At 42.6% G+C, this 13,513-nt stretch overlaps 1 long non-coding RNA gene across 1 annotated transcript; it reads right to left on the bottom strand.

Annotated features, from left to right (window-relative positions):
• Nucleotides 1-2,154: 2,154 nt before the first annotated feature.
• LOC139780895 (uncharacterized) lies at nt 2,155-3,339 on the bottom strand. The gene is made up of 2 exons (XR_011720371.1): nt 2,960-3,339; nt 2,155-2,850 (listed from the first exon to the last, which is right to left on the bottom strand). It is a non-coding gene; the product is annotated as an uncharacterized lncRNA (long non-coding RNA).
• Between the last annotated feature and the right edge of the window lie 10,174 nt (nt 3,340-13,513).

Raw genomic sequence — 13,513 nt, 5'->3', positions numbered from 1 at the left:
ATCAATACCTTGAATTAAATACTGTGTGTTGAAATTTATTATTTTAACACAAAACGGTAATATTTTAGCTTCATTCAATTTAGTTGAATTGACATTGTTTTAGTTAAATAAATGATATATTGAACAGGCACAGTGGTTACCTGTAGAAATGGTTAAAAATTACTCAAATTAAGTATAATTTGACATTACGAATTTAACACACATTTAGCACAGTATCAACGTGAAAGAAAGTTCAGCGAGATAATACGGGAATCAGATAGCGAGCTCAGCTGTTCCCATCGGAAATACAAGTCGGGGAATTTCGATGAAAACTCGTTCGACGCTTCCACGACGTTTGCAAAAATTAACGGAAAACAGTCTCGACCTGCTTATTTTACGTTTACGTTCGAATGGGTTTTCTTGGATTGGTCGACGCGTCGCCATCCCTTTGTGAGAGAATTACCATTTCCGGTGTACCATTTTTCCTCGCCCGAGAATCTCGCGTTACCGTTCCGCCCGCGCCGGTCGAAAGAATCGCACCGTTACAACCGCGACGGGGATAAATTTCGATAAGAAGACCCAGCGTTATCGTGATAATTCCCGGGGTGTCCGGAGGGAGGGGAGGGGGGAGGACTTACAGAATCGCCGAAGATAAACGGCACCGTGCGTCATACGGCGGCCGGATATGATCGCGAGATCCGCGCTTTCAAATGCAAATGTAACGGACCGCCGCGCCGCGGACAATCGCGAGGACAATCGTGAGCGCGCGCGCGACCGAGATTTACTGCTGTTTACCGCAATTTATTTTTGCGCAAAACACAGAGTTTTCCGCCGCGACGGCGTTGTTCCATCACAAACGAGATTAATAGACGGAGAAATCTGCGTCGCCATCCTCGCTGCCACTTTGCCATTATCCCGGTGTTATTTACAGACGCGTGCTTTTTTCACGTTTCAGACTTAAAATTAACATCCAATTTTCGGTATATCGTTAACTTTGCGGTGACAACTCAACGCTGTTGCCGATGAATATTCTCTGCTCTTATCCCGCAATTAAATTCCTTAGATCCAATCGTAGAAAATGTCTGCCCTTGTCGCTGTATTATCTCGGTAATTGCTGCATTAATATCATACCCGTCTCTCTTCTCGGTATTGTATCTCATCGTAGAATTCCTCTTTATGCTGGACATGTAAAAAATAATTACTGATAATTCCTGGTTCAATTATATGCGGTGTACGCGATGTTATTATTGCAAACATTATGGAGTCAAGAGATCAGACGTAATTATTGTGCTGGGCAGTCGCAAATACTAATGTTGCTGGTGTGTAATCGACGCGAATTAATTATTAATTGCTTGGGAAGAAATGTCGGGCAGCAGTTGCTTCTAATTAAACGTCTTATAAATTTACTTATTAATAACATATTTCTCTCAACCTAGTAATGAAACTTTATCAAAGTTGAGTGAAATATAATTTATGCGATATATAAATATATATTATATTTATTTATAAACAATTTATTATGAAGTTTGTTTTTGTATGCCTGTACGATTTATACGTTTCGTCTCATTTAATTTAATCTGTGGTAAAGTACTGGCACAGAGTTTCAAGTAGAGTTTTAGTCTCTATTTTGAGTTAAAGCGTTCAAGCACGAATTTACTTAGAGCTTTATAAGGCTATAAACGAAGGAGATATTCTGGTGACACAAGCGAAGTTGGTACATAATCTTATTAAATGGATGGGAGTTTACTGTTGAATGCACGAGATGTAGGTCAATGGTTTTGACAAGGCCGGCGAGCCCGAATTCGAGGGGGAACGGGCCGCGCGTAAACGCGCGCGCACACCGTTACCGGGGTTTGCGGTCGAAGTTGATCAGTTTTACCGTAATGAAAAGACTTAATGCCACGCCAATATCTTGAACGCATCCCATGACGATCATTAAGTTAAGGCCTCGCTCGCGCGGAAACGTTTCCCTAAATGACACGCTCGAAGCTCCGGATAAATTAATCTCCCCGCGAACGGATCGTTCAGTTATCAATGTCTCTCTCTCTCTCTCTCTCTCTCTCTCTCTCTCTCTCTCTCTCTCTCTCTCTCTCTCTCTCTCTCTCTCTCTCTCTCTCTCTCTCTCTCTCTCTCTCTCTCTCTCTCTCTCTCTCTCTCTCTCTCTCTCTCTCTCTCTCTCTCTCTCTCTCTCTCTCTCTCTCTCTCTCTCTCTCTCTCTCTCTCTCTCTCCTCTCCTCTCCTCTCTTTCCCAGAGAGAACTACGATACGTAGGATTTCCAAGGCGGGCAGGATAAACCTCTCCCTCCATCTCCGCTTGCTCCGTCCCTCCGGATCGTTCCGTCCGGATCTGATTAATTGAGGGTCGCACGAAACGATCAATCGCTTCGCAAGGACAATAGCAAGTGCGTGAGCCCGCGTTGACTGATGATCGTCAGGAAGCCTCGATCGAGTTTGTTCCGAGTCCGAACTCCGAACTTGGCGCGCAAATTTCGTCGTCCATCGAGACGTACGTTAGGTCTAGGCTTCGTACCCTCTTCCCGGAACAATGAACAGCTTTTTGTGATTAATGAGCGGCATTTAACGAAGGCGCCGTTCCGGTCGCGCTATCTCTCAAGCTTCCTCGCTTCAATTGTCTCACTTGATTAGAATCGTATAATCGGGTTGTCGGTATGAAACTGTGGCCGGCAGCCATAATGCAACAATCGCAATATTTCATGTAAAGATTCGCAATGGTTATGACACTTAATTTAGCAGGAAATTACATTTAGATTTTTAATTAAACGTGAAATACTAGCGTAAATAAAATCAATTACCTCCCGTTAATGAGCTTTTTAAATTCAATTATTCGTTTAATTTTCACTCTCTCTCTGTCTGTAAACATTTTTAATCAAATACAATTTACCGCCACAAGCGTTATGATTTCGATTCATTTGAACAACACTCAATTTGGTCCCTTAATTAAACATAAACAGTTACTCACTTCTTTCTCGCATGCCACGCCATTTTCGTCGCGCTGTGATACACATTTTCCGTTCAAAGAAAAAGACTTGGTATTTCTTTTCTCACTCTCGACTATTTTTATTCTCGGTGTCGCTCTCGATTTATGAGAGTCCTCCTTTCGTACTTCCCGGCCTCCTTTTCCCCGCACAAGGATCCCCCCGTCGCGCTATCGCGGTCAGTGATGGGGGAGCCTCTTTCAGCCGGGCACGAGTTCTTCCACTTTGCTAAGCGAGGGTTCGCGCCACCATTTGTCGGACCGTCCATTCATCTGTCCGTCGGTGGTCGGTCGGTCGGTGGGTTCTACGCCAACGTAGAAGCGAGGAGGCGGCGGGCCGGAGCGGGATGCAACTCGCAACAGCGCGCGCTTTCTCCATCGTTGGGGAGGAGGAGAGAGAGAGAGAAAGAGGGACAGAGACAGAGCGCCGGAGAGGGAAGAGGGAACGGAGGGATCCCGGGAGCTCTATCGACCGACTTCTCTCTCATCCAGCATCCCAGCTATGGAGCCGTAGGTAGTAGTTGCAGCTGAAATCTCCTCCTCCTCCTCCTCTTCCTCGTGCTACTACTACTACTCTCTATGATTCTCTCTCTCTCTTCCTCCTTCTTCTTCTCTCCCACTCTATCCCGTTATCCCGATTCTCCCTACCATCCCGTATCTCTGTCTCTCTCTCTCGCTCTCCCTCACGTTCAGGAAGAACGCCCCTCTCGCTTTGGCCAAAGCGAACTCTTGACATTTCGCCGTGCCAGTGCACCAGTTCTCTATCCCAACGAAAGCCCAGATGTCCTCTAAGGCTTGTTAATGTGCTCTGATTGCCAACGCCGCCCCGCCACGCTGGCTTCTCATCGAGCGTGAAGGGATATAGGGGAGAAGGCCTAGTAGGGAAAAAAGTAGGGAGGGATGAGTTTAATGAGAAAGACAGAAACGCGCTGATTATACGCGGGGACGTTGATGGTCGTTTATCTAAGGAAAAGGATCGTTTATATAACGTACGCGGATCCTGCCGACACGTTTTTTTTTATACGTGCGTGAGGTTATTTCTAAGATGGAATATTTTCAGCAACATTTATAGAAATAGTATCCTTTATATCGACGAGATTCTAAGCTTAACCCTCAGCCCTTCGCCCCGTTTTCATCTTCCGCTTCCGCCCGAATGACAATCTCTCTGACCCAGAAACTTTACGCGCCGTAAAGATTCTTCATTCGGAGAATTGGAAAACGATTTAAGATGGCGACTTTTCCTTTGGCCCGATAAGACGTTGCTCCTTCAGTCGTAGAACGATACATCGGGGCAGTGAATTTTCGAGAGAAACAGGCCCGTTGAGCCTACGAACGGTAATGGCGGCAGCGTCGAAGGGATGGTCGATGATAATGTTTCCGTGCCGGAAGTTACATTATTTTATTCATGCGGTGCCACGTCGGGATTGGTGCAAACACTGTGTGCCGAGTACGACCAATTTCCATATGCAAAACGTCGCTCTGACGTCGAACAAAGTGGTATCGCGCAAATTCGTGTATGTAGTTCGGTTCAGTTCGGCTGCTATACAATTCAGCCGCGAGATGTACGTTTCCAATAATATTAGGAGGCAGAATCGCACTGTTGATTTTTCATTTCGTCCGCGATGATCAAATTTATATTCTTTCTTTATTATTATCATTTTTATGAATTTCCAATTAATTTGCAATTTATAACTTTCTAATTAATTTATAATTTATAAATTATTATATAATTTATAATTTGTTAAAAGTTAAATGTTTGAAGCTATTTAATTGTGCTAGGCTTACGGTTGGTTTCACTTTAATATACATCATTTAACTTCAATATTAAATTAAATAGTTTTTTTACTCATTCTGACAATGAGTTTAGTGTTATGAGAAGATAAATGATCGATTAAACTATGATATGAAGTGGCGAGCTGTTACGATTATTTTATTCTATATTACGATCTTTATCTAATGTATTAAATTTATTCAAATACTCAGCAACGTTTGTGTCGCGTGATTTCAATATCGCGATATGCAATGGTCGTCGCGTAATAAGGCAGGCGATAGCCCGATGAGAACGCGAAGACGACAATCGATGCGAAACGAGGAGCGTTTCTAGGACATTCTGCGGGAAATCGCCGGAACATCGGCGCTTTTTCCGCAATTTCATCAGTTCCCTTCACGTGCGAACGACGCCGACGCCGGTCGCGGAGCGGCAATTTCCATTGCATATTCAGGGGCCTAAACGCTCTGTCGTTGCCAGCAGTCGCAAAGTTATTACAGCCGACATTCTCCGCGCGAACGAGGTAGCCAGGGAAGTGAGAGAAACGTGTTGAGCGGTAAGAGAAAAGAGAAAAGTCCGTGCGGTGGATTAATTTTCTCTCGCTTTTTCACTGTCTTTTACGCGCTTTTTACCCGACTCAATGAATTATACCGCACTCTTGCGCGAGAGAAGAAAAGAAAGGGAATTAGCTGCCATCTTCTCGAATAGCGAACTGTAGACATGTCATTATCCAAATCCAGTTGTTTGTCTCTCGTAAATTTTATCACCCAGAGATACCTTCTGCTTCGGCGGAATACTTGAATTTCGCCGTTTTGCCTTTATATGGTAACGAGCTCGACGAGCGCGCGTCAACCTCGCGGTGAGCGAACACGGCGTAACGTACGTATATTGTCAAAAACAGCTCAGACTCCCGTAATAATAATGCGAGATAATTCCGCGGGTCATAGCGTTACCGAGTTTCTCCGACGTACTGACGGAGACGGGAACGGAACGAAAGTAGGTTGCGAGTTCTGACTGGAACGCCTTGTTATAATTCTCACGTGGCCCGCCGGATCCCGCCTCATCACGTAAGGCGATATTACATTATCCTCGGACACGCTCGGCGCTGCGCTCCGTAACGATCGCGGGGGGAAATTCTGTAATGGCAGCACCACGATCCGTATGCATAACATTCGACGACGCCCCGTCTATGTACTTTGTAGATCGAATATATGTAATCTTCCTCTCATAGGGCCCCGATGCTCCGGGTAATCCGATGATCGTCTAACGCTATACAATTCAGACTCGTCTACGATTTGCGCCGGTATCGATCGCCGTCTATAGACACGTAACGGACAGACGTAGGTATCGTTATGGAACTAGCGCGTCATTGCACCCCATTTCAGCAATCCCTCCTTACCCTCATAGACGTTAAGTCCGGCGCGATTAATAATACATCACCGCTAAATGACCGCAAAGGAAGAAATAGATATTCAGGCGCACTAAAAGTGAGAAAAATATCGTTTTACAGACCGTTTGAGAAATTTCCGCTTGAGAGTCTTGAGACTGTCGACAAAATTCTGAGCGTAAATATTATATTTTGTACTCGGAAATAACACTGTGGAACACGAATGACTTTTATTCTTCATGCGCTGAAGCTAGAAATCCCGTATGCGCCTCGGAAGTTTACACACAACGGCATCTTTCGTTATATAGTTGCGGACGCTTTTGTTAAACTTTTAGCTGTGGCATACAAAATGCTTGTTTTAAAATCAACATGACAAACAGAACTGCACTACATTTACGACATACTCTTTATATTATTTCTATATTAATTAACGTAAAATAACAATATTAATATTATCGATTAGTCAGTATAATTTCATTATTAAAACGTTGATCGAATGATACCCTAATGTTAAAATCAAATTGTTAATCTTAATTTTCCTTAGCATTTATCGATTTTAAGTGTAATTTTGTATAATCGTAAAAGCATGGCCGGGACATTCCGTATACATTTTAGTTCGTCAAGCGAAGTTCGACCGTTCGATTAGCAGCGACGATTATAATTTTTGCGGCGGAACTTTCGTGCAATTTATAAACACGGGCATCGGTTCCCCTCGCGTAAATTCGCCAACACGAACGGCGACTCATTAGCATTCTTCAGCAGCGTCGAGGCTGGGGTCTAGGCGGGGCACCGAATAAATTCACCGCTCCAGGTACTCCGCTTCGATTCTACCTCCCTTTTGTCACTGCCAGAACGCCCGGAACGCGGTCGGGGGAAGGGCTGTAACGGGGGTATAACGCGCGTTCGCGATGGCGCCTCGCTTTTGTTGCGCCTGCAGAGAGTTCGAATTCCATCAACAGGAATTACACAACGTCTCGCGTTATTCTTCGCCTCATTGTGGATTTTAGGAAACGCATAAACTACCGCCGGATAAAATCTTATTAATCCGCGGGCATTTATTTCGCCATTTGAATTGTATCACGCGTGATCGCGTTGTACGCGATTATTGAAGCTGACAATGATTTATTACAGTTTAACGTCGAGCAAAATTTAATTCCGGCGGAACCAACGGGTGCAATTACTACGTTACAACGTTGCACTGTGAAAGATACTCATCGTAATTATTCTTATTTGGTTATCAATCGCGTCTACAAACAAACAAACTGTAAAGTAGTATAGAAACATTGCAAAACCTCGGTCCGTTTATTTTACGAAAGGTTAAACAATGAAATACACTTTTATTTAACTTGTATTTCATATCGGAGTTTTGCAAATCTCTCCGAGCGCGCGCCTCTCGCTAGTTAGTTTTCTCTTGTTTTCCTTGGCTGTGTTTTGCTTTTGTTCACTTAATCGCTGTTCTTCCCTGTCGGGAGAACTTTTATTAGCGATTCTGAGGTGAGTGACGGAATTCGTTTAAAGATAAGTACGAAGAGGATGAGTAATTAGATAATGCGCTTTATTATTTTATTCCGCTAAACTTCTCCGCATTTCTGATGTTATAACATTCGGATTAATCAGAGATTCACGTAGTGCCTTGTACTCGCTGCCAACAAAGCGGCGTACCGCTACGGAATAATAATTATTTTGCAAAACAAACGCAAGAGCGATTTTGACGGGTCCACATGATAAATTTGCATTTCGATTGTTATCGTCGAACAATAACAATCGGACCTGACCATTATTAATTCGGTTCGCTCGATAACGGGGAATTAAATTTGGCCCGCGCTTCTCCATTTTGCGATCGTGCGTTTTGTTCGCTCGCTCGTGTCCTCGATTTCATTTGCATGAAACACGCCATCGCATCCGGAAGGTGGGTGTAACCGAGCGCCATACCAGGTGCCGCCGACATTCCGCGGAATTACAATTTTAAAAATTACATTTTTAACACAGCGGCGCCGTGTGTATCGCGATACCTCAAAATTGTCCTTCGGACATAAAATGTTATGATACAGCTCGATTTTTACATGCCGCTGTCGACAGAATCGGATTTTTATCCTTCACGGCCCGAACAGAAACCCGATATAAATTCTCCCGTTCTCTTCTTTCTTTAAAAAGCTTTGTGATAAAATTTTTCATTAAATATAATGAAAGCTGTTCTCTATAGTTCTCGATAAAAAAAGATTGTCGGACATAGCATCCTTTAAAAGGTGTTGTTTGAAGAGGCACTTCGCAATGAAGTCGACCCTCTTCGTAGTAACTCGCGACAGCCCAATCCCTTCAGGCGTGTCCCAGCAATATCGTTACCGTATCTCTCGATGTGATGATTATCTGAAGAAATATTGAAATGTGCTATGAAGATAGTCTTTCCTCTGATAATCTCGACGGTTATTACGGTTATTACCGTTATTACCGAGGTAGCCATGGCGATCTAAGACAAAACGTTGAATCAGCAGATACGCCACGCGTAACGGAAAAAGGGTTTCCGCCAACGCTACCCCCGGCGCGATTCTGATACGGTAGCTGTAAATTGTAACAGTCACGCTTCCGCGATTCCATTCAAGGTCCCGGTAGCGTAAACGATTAGAACCCCGCTCGCGTTGGTGTGACGACGACGGTGTTACAGCTTTGTAAACTTTCAGAAGGGAAGCCGAGGGAAGGAAGGGGGGGAGGGAGGACAGAAAGAGGGGCTGAGAGTCATTCTACTGAATGCACGGCGACGTACGTGCGTACGTACGTATAGAGCCGACAGATAGTGTGCGAGGGTGTGAGAGAGCACCTCATGCAAGAACTATGAAGGTAGAAACGGGAGGAAATGGAGGTAACAGGAGTGTGGAGGAGAAAGCGAGTGGGGATGAAAGGCAACCGGTGCCGCTGTTACCTTCCTGTCGGGAATGGGGAACGGTGGAAGAAGGAGGGCGGGAGGGGGGGGAGAGAGAGCTAGGTCAGGGCAAAACAACGTTAAATCCGCACTGCCAGCCCCGGGGCGCAATTTCCGCCAACCAGGGCCCGAAGTACGGAGGCGACGACGACACCCGCCAGTTCTTTGGATCATCTATCTTCGTTCCGAGAAATAATCCGCGCGATATTATCGGCACTCCGTGTATCTCTCATTGGTCTACCTTTATATAAACGATGTCGACTTAAATCTATATAAACGAACGTACCTACATATCGATGCTATTGTGTGTACATAGATGTATAGTATCAGCTTCTTTATAATAGATTCCTTTGATATTGATTAGCTGCAATGCAATCTTCAATTGCAGAAGAAGAAATTGCGATTAAAATTAATCGACATCGAAGCAATCCGCTAAAATAACAATGTTACTTGCAGTTATTGGCGTTATATATATCTTTCTAAGATTACATTCTTGACCGTTAGAAAATTTCTCGTCATCTTAAAGATCGCCAGAAAATTATCATACCACCGTAGTACAATTCTTTGAGAGTAAAACAGCGGTAACATTCGTGAGTGTTGCTGTAATGCTGTAAATTGCCCCGAGTACGGTACTAGAATTTTTACGGCTGTGAAGGAATTACGAGTGGTGTGCATGAAAAGGATATTCATCTAACTTCTCGCCGCGTCGCACCGCGCCGTGTGACTTTTTCCCTTCGCAGCTAACGGGCGAACAAGCGCGTTCCGTTTTTCATTCCTCTCCGACGAGTCCTCTCTCTTTCCTCTTTCCCTCACAATATTGATCTTCTCGGGTTCATGAAATTGGTAGGTGCTACGCCCGACTACGCCGCGCCGCGTCATACAGGACGCGTTACTGCTTCGTATCGCGATAGAAATCCGAGCAAACACATTGACGATTATTGAACGCTGCGTCCCGCCGGACGGACGCGAGAGCTCAGTTTGAGTATTCGACAAATTCCGTCGTTTAAGTCTCGCTTCGCGATTTTCGGTGATCGCGTGATCGTCGAATATTAACGTTAATGTCGCGACTCGGGAGAAATATGCCGTTAATGTCGGGAAAGATACCGCTCTTGTCGTGCATTAAATTTCGTCAATCGATTATTTAATCGGGCGACGCCTGGATCGTGACGCCTGCTTCGCCATTCCGTTCGTTACAATCGCTGACGTAGATCGGTAATTGAGACGGTCGGAGTAATTGCATTTACTCTACCGCCATGGCGTCGGACACGTACCGAGCGTCTCCTTCGTGGAATACCAATGAACGTGTTCTTGTTACCGAAGGAATATATGCATTCGAACGGATCGGCACGAAAGCGAGCGAGCGAACGAGAGAACCGGCCCGATGTTGCGCGACAACGCAGGAGAGTGGACGTTTGCGTCCTTATCTATTTAAAAATCAATAGCACGCTCGCGAACGTGTACATTCCAACGGAGAATTTTCATGTTACTTATTGTCTGAATCTGTCGAAAAAATTGTAACAGCGTTTTCATGTTAAAACTACAGAACACATAGGTAAAAATACATGTAAAACAACGTAACACTTTACAGACGCTTGTACAATGCAAATCTCTTTACTTACAATTTATAATGATTATTTAAAATTACTTAAAATTGTTAAATGTTATCATATAACAAATATTTGTTGTGCATATAGAACGATATGCAAACAAAAGCATCAGCAGATGTGCAGACAAAATTATTGCGAATGTTGCATAACGCCAACGATCAGTGATACGTGCTAATTGGATGCGCCCAATTAAAATTTTTTCTTCTATGTCACTATATATTTTTTTGATAAGCCGTGTTCGTTTGACGTTTTACATTTGTTTCGACATTTTTCTGTTGCGACTTATCGTAGCTAGAAATGAAGAAAACTAAATAAAAATTACAAGATCTTTATTAATTAATACTTTAACTTTGGATATCGCAATTTCTCGAAAGTCGACTCAGCTTTATGTTAAAGCAGGCCTCATTCTCACTAATCAGTAGTCTAGTCACTTGATACTTCACAATCTTCTAACTTGGAAGACCCACAGCTTCCCGGTAAATCCTTCTTTACCGAAATCTACTTGTCACGGGACAACAGAGCTGAAACTTGATCACGTCAACTTCGAAAGTTGGTTACATGAAGTAAAAAGAAACGGTATTATCATACAAATTCGGTTTTCTAAGTTAGGATTACGAGCAGACCTCACGTAGAAAGCCTCTCTGCAGATTAGCGAAACAGCGATTCTTTTTTCTTTGCTCGAATCCGTGTTTTTCCACGTAATTTTGAGGGGTATACAGTGTATTAATATTGTGTGAGGGATATGATATATATAGATAAAGACAATATTCGGAATATTATTCTTATCGATACTTTTCAATGATGCAAAATGCGGGCGGTATTGTTTCTTCGAGACTCGCGATTTACATCTAAATTCTGCAACTTTAACTTGCGATTTCTCGATAATACAGCGTATTGTACGACGGTAGTATTTACAGTGGCATTTACATTCACTGTTAATTCGTACGATGGAGTTCTCAGGCTCAGTAGAGCTTGGGCGCTTCTACTTAAACTATCTCTCGTAAAGAGGAAGCGTTCTGTCACAGTTGGAATAACAGTCGCAGTGCGAAGAGATACGAGGTGTTTGATCTTGTTATAAAATTATTTCATACAATAGAAACGCACCCGATTTCCCGCGACTGCATAATTAATGCGTTACACAATTTATCCCTACGGATTTTCCAAGTTTATATTTGGCATACACACATACCATATATCTAGTTATTAATAATTTGTACTAATATAACCTGAGCTCTTAAGAATTTTAATCATAAATTATGTAATTAAAATTCAGTCGATAATTTTACACATTCGATGAATGATCGTTGCCGTTCATTCAAATGCTTGTTTGATTCTGTCTTCGACTGCCTCTTTGTTCCTCCGTCATCTCCTTCTCTCTTTCTCTCTCCGTTTGTCTTTCTCTCCAGATTGGCTTTAATTGGGTCTTCGCAATTACCGCCAAAGGGGTTCCCATTCCATCTCTACCGCCTCCTCGTTAGTACGCATCGATAAACGATGTCATCTTGCAACGATTAACGGGACAATACAGCGTCTCTACATATTTTGATCTGCATCTGTTCACTGTTCAATCCATCCATCTGGCTTGCATTTATCGAGCGTTCAGTCATTTTTTTAACAAATCAACTTTAATTATACCGAAATTTTCTTGTTTAATTATTATAAAAATAAATATTTATTATTTATTTTTGGAGAAAAAGAACGCGTGATGTTAACGTATCAGTCGACCTACAATGCTGCAGTATTCCGTTTTTCTTTTTTAGTTTCAATTTATGCAATGCTCAATCCGTGGCATATTAAAATAATAATTGTGATATTATGTTCATAATAATACATAACATTATGATTATGCATCACATTAATCATATATAAATATTTGCATTTTTTCTGCCATGGCATATTTGAATATGATTGCAGGTCTTATTTATTTTATAACTCAAATTATCAAATATAAACAGTGAACATAAATTAAAGATAGATAAAATTATTAGCCATGTATAAGTATTCGCAATAAATATAGATATGATGCGTCAGCACAAGTCAGAATATTGAAACGTCGCAGCTTAAAATATGCAATCTATACAGTTTATATTTAGGTGGAATATTACGTATAAATTGAATCAAGTTATTTACTGAATATTGTAGTTCTTCAGCCTCTTTCTTTTCATCCTCTTCTTCCTTTTATACATCTTTCTCGTATAAATATTAGAGTTTGATGACACTTAAAATAAGATGCCGTTTTATTGTTTATTACTCGTCGTTAACTGTAGTACGACAATTTCTTGCAATTGTGATTACCGATGCTATCCTTCCACTTGTCTTTCGTCGTCTCGTTTGCACCCTCTTGTTGGATGCAAGACTCAATAACGAGAGACCGCAAGAGGTTGCCGAGTAGCCTAATAATTCGCCATTACGATCCACTCACGGATGTATCATCGGCACTTCAACGGATCGTAATCAGGACAACTATGCGAAGTTCAGCCCGTCGCAGCCCTCTTCGTGCGATATGAATCGAACGTTCGCAATTTGATCAATGATCGCGTGACAAATGTGACAATTCCGCTAATTATAGAATGAAACTAGATATTTATACTGATTCAGCTATGTTCAGGGGAACTAAGTAAAAGCGTTTTCTGAGCTAAAATTATGTAATACAGTCAATGAGTTAACTTGCGGAGTGTAACTGCAATCGCAGAGCGGTAATACGAAATGTAGTCAACTCAGGAAATGCAAGCGAGGATTAACGGAATTAAATCGAGGCGCTTCTCTATTCCCCTTCCTCCCACCTGGCCTTGTCGTACAACTTTCTTCATAGTTCGCTGTTTCTCATTCTTTTCCCATCGTATCGATTCTTTCGCTCTCC

This window comes from Temnothorax nylanderi, unplaced genomic scaffold (genome assembly GCF_030848795.1).
Source record: "Temnothorax nylanderi isolate EJ_2023f unplaced genomic scaffold, tnyl_v1.0 TNYL_tig0304_pilon, whole genome shotgun sequence".
Classification (NCBI taxonomy): Eukaryota; Metazoa; Arthropoda; class Insecta; order Hymenoptera; family Formicidae; genus Temnothorax; species Temnothorax nylanderi.
This window is presented reverse-complemented; position numbering and strand designations above follow the sequence as displayed.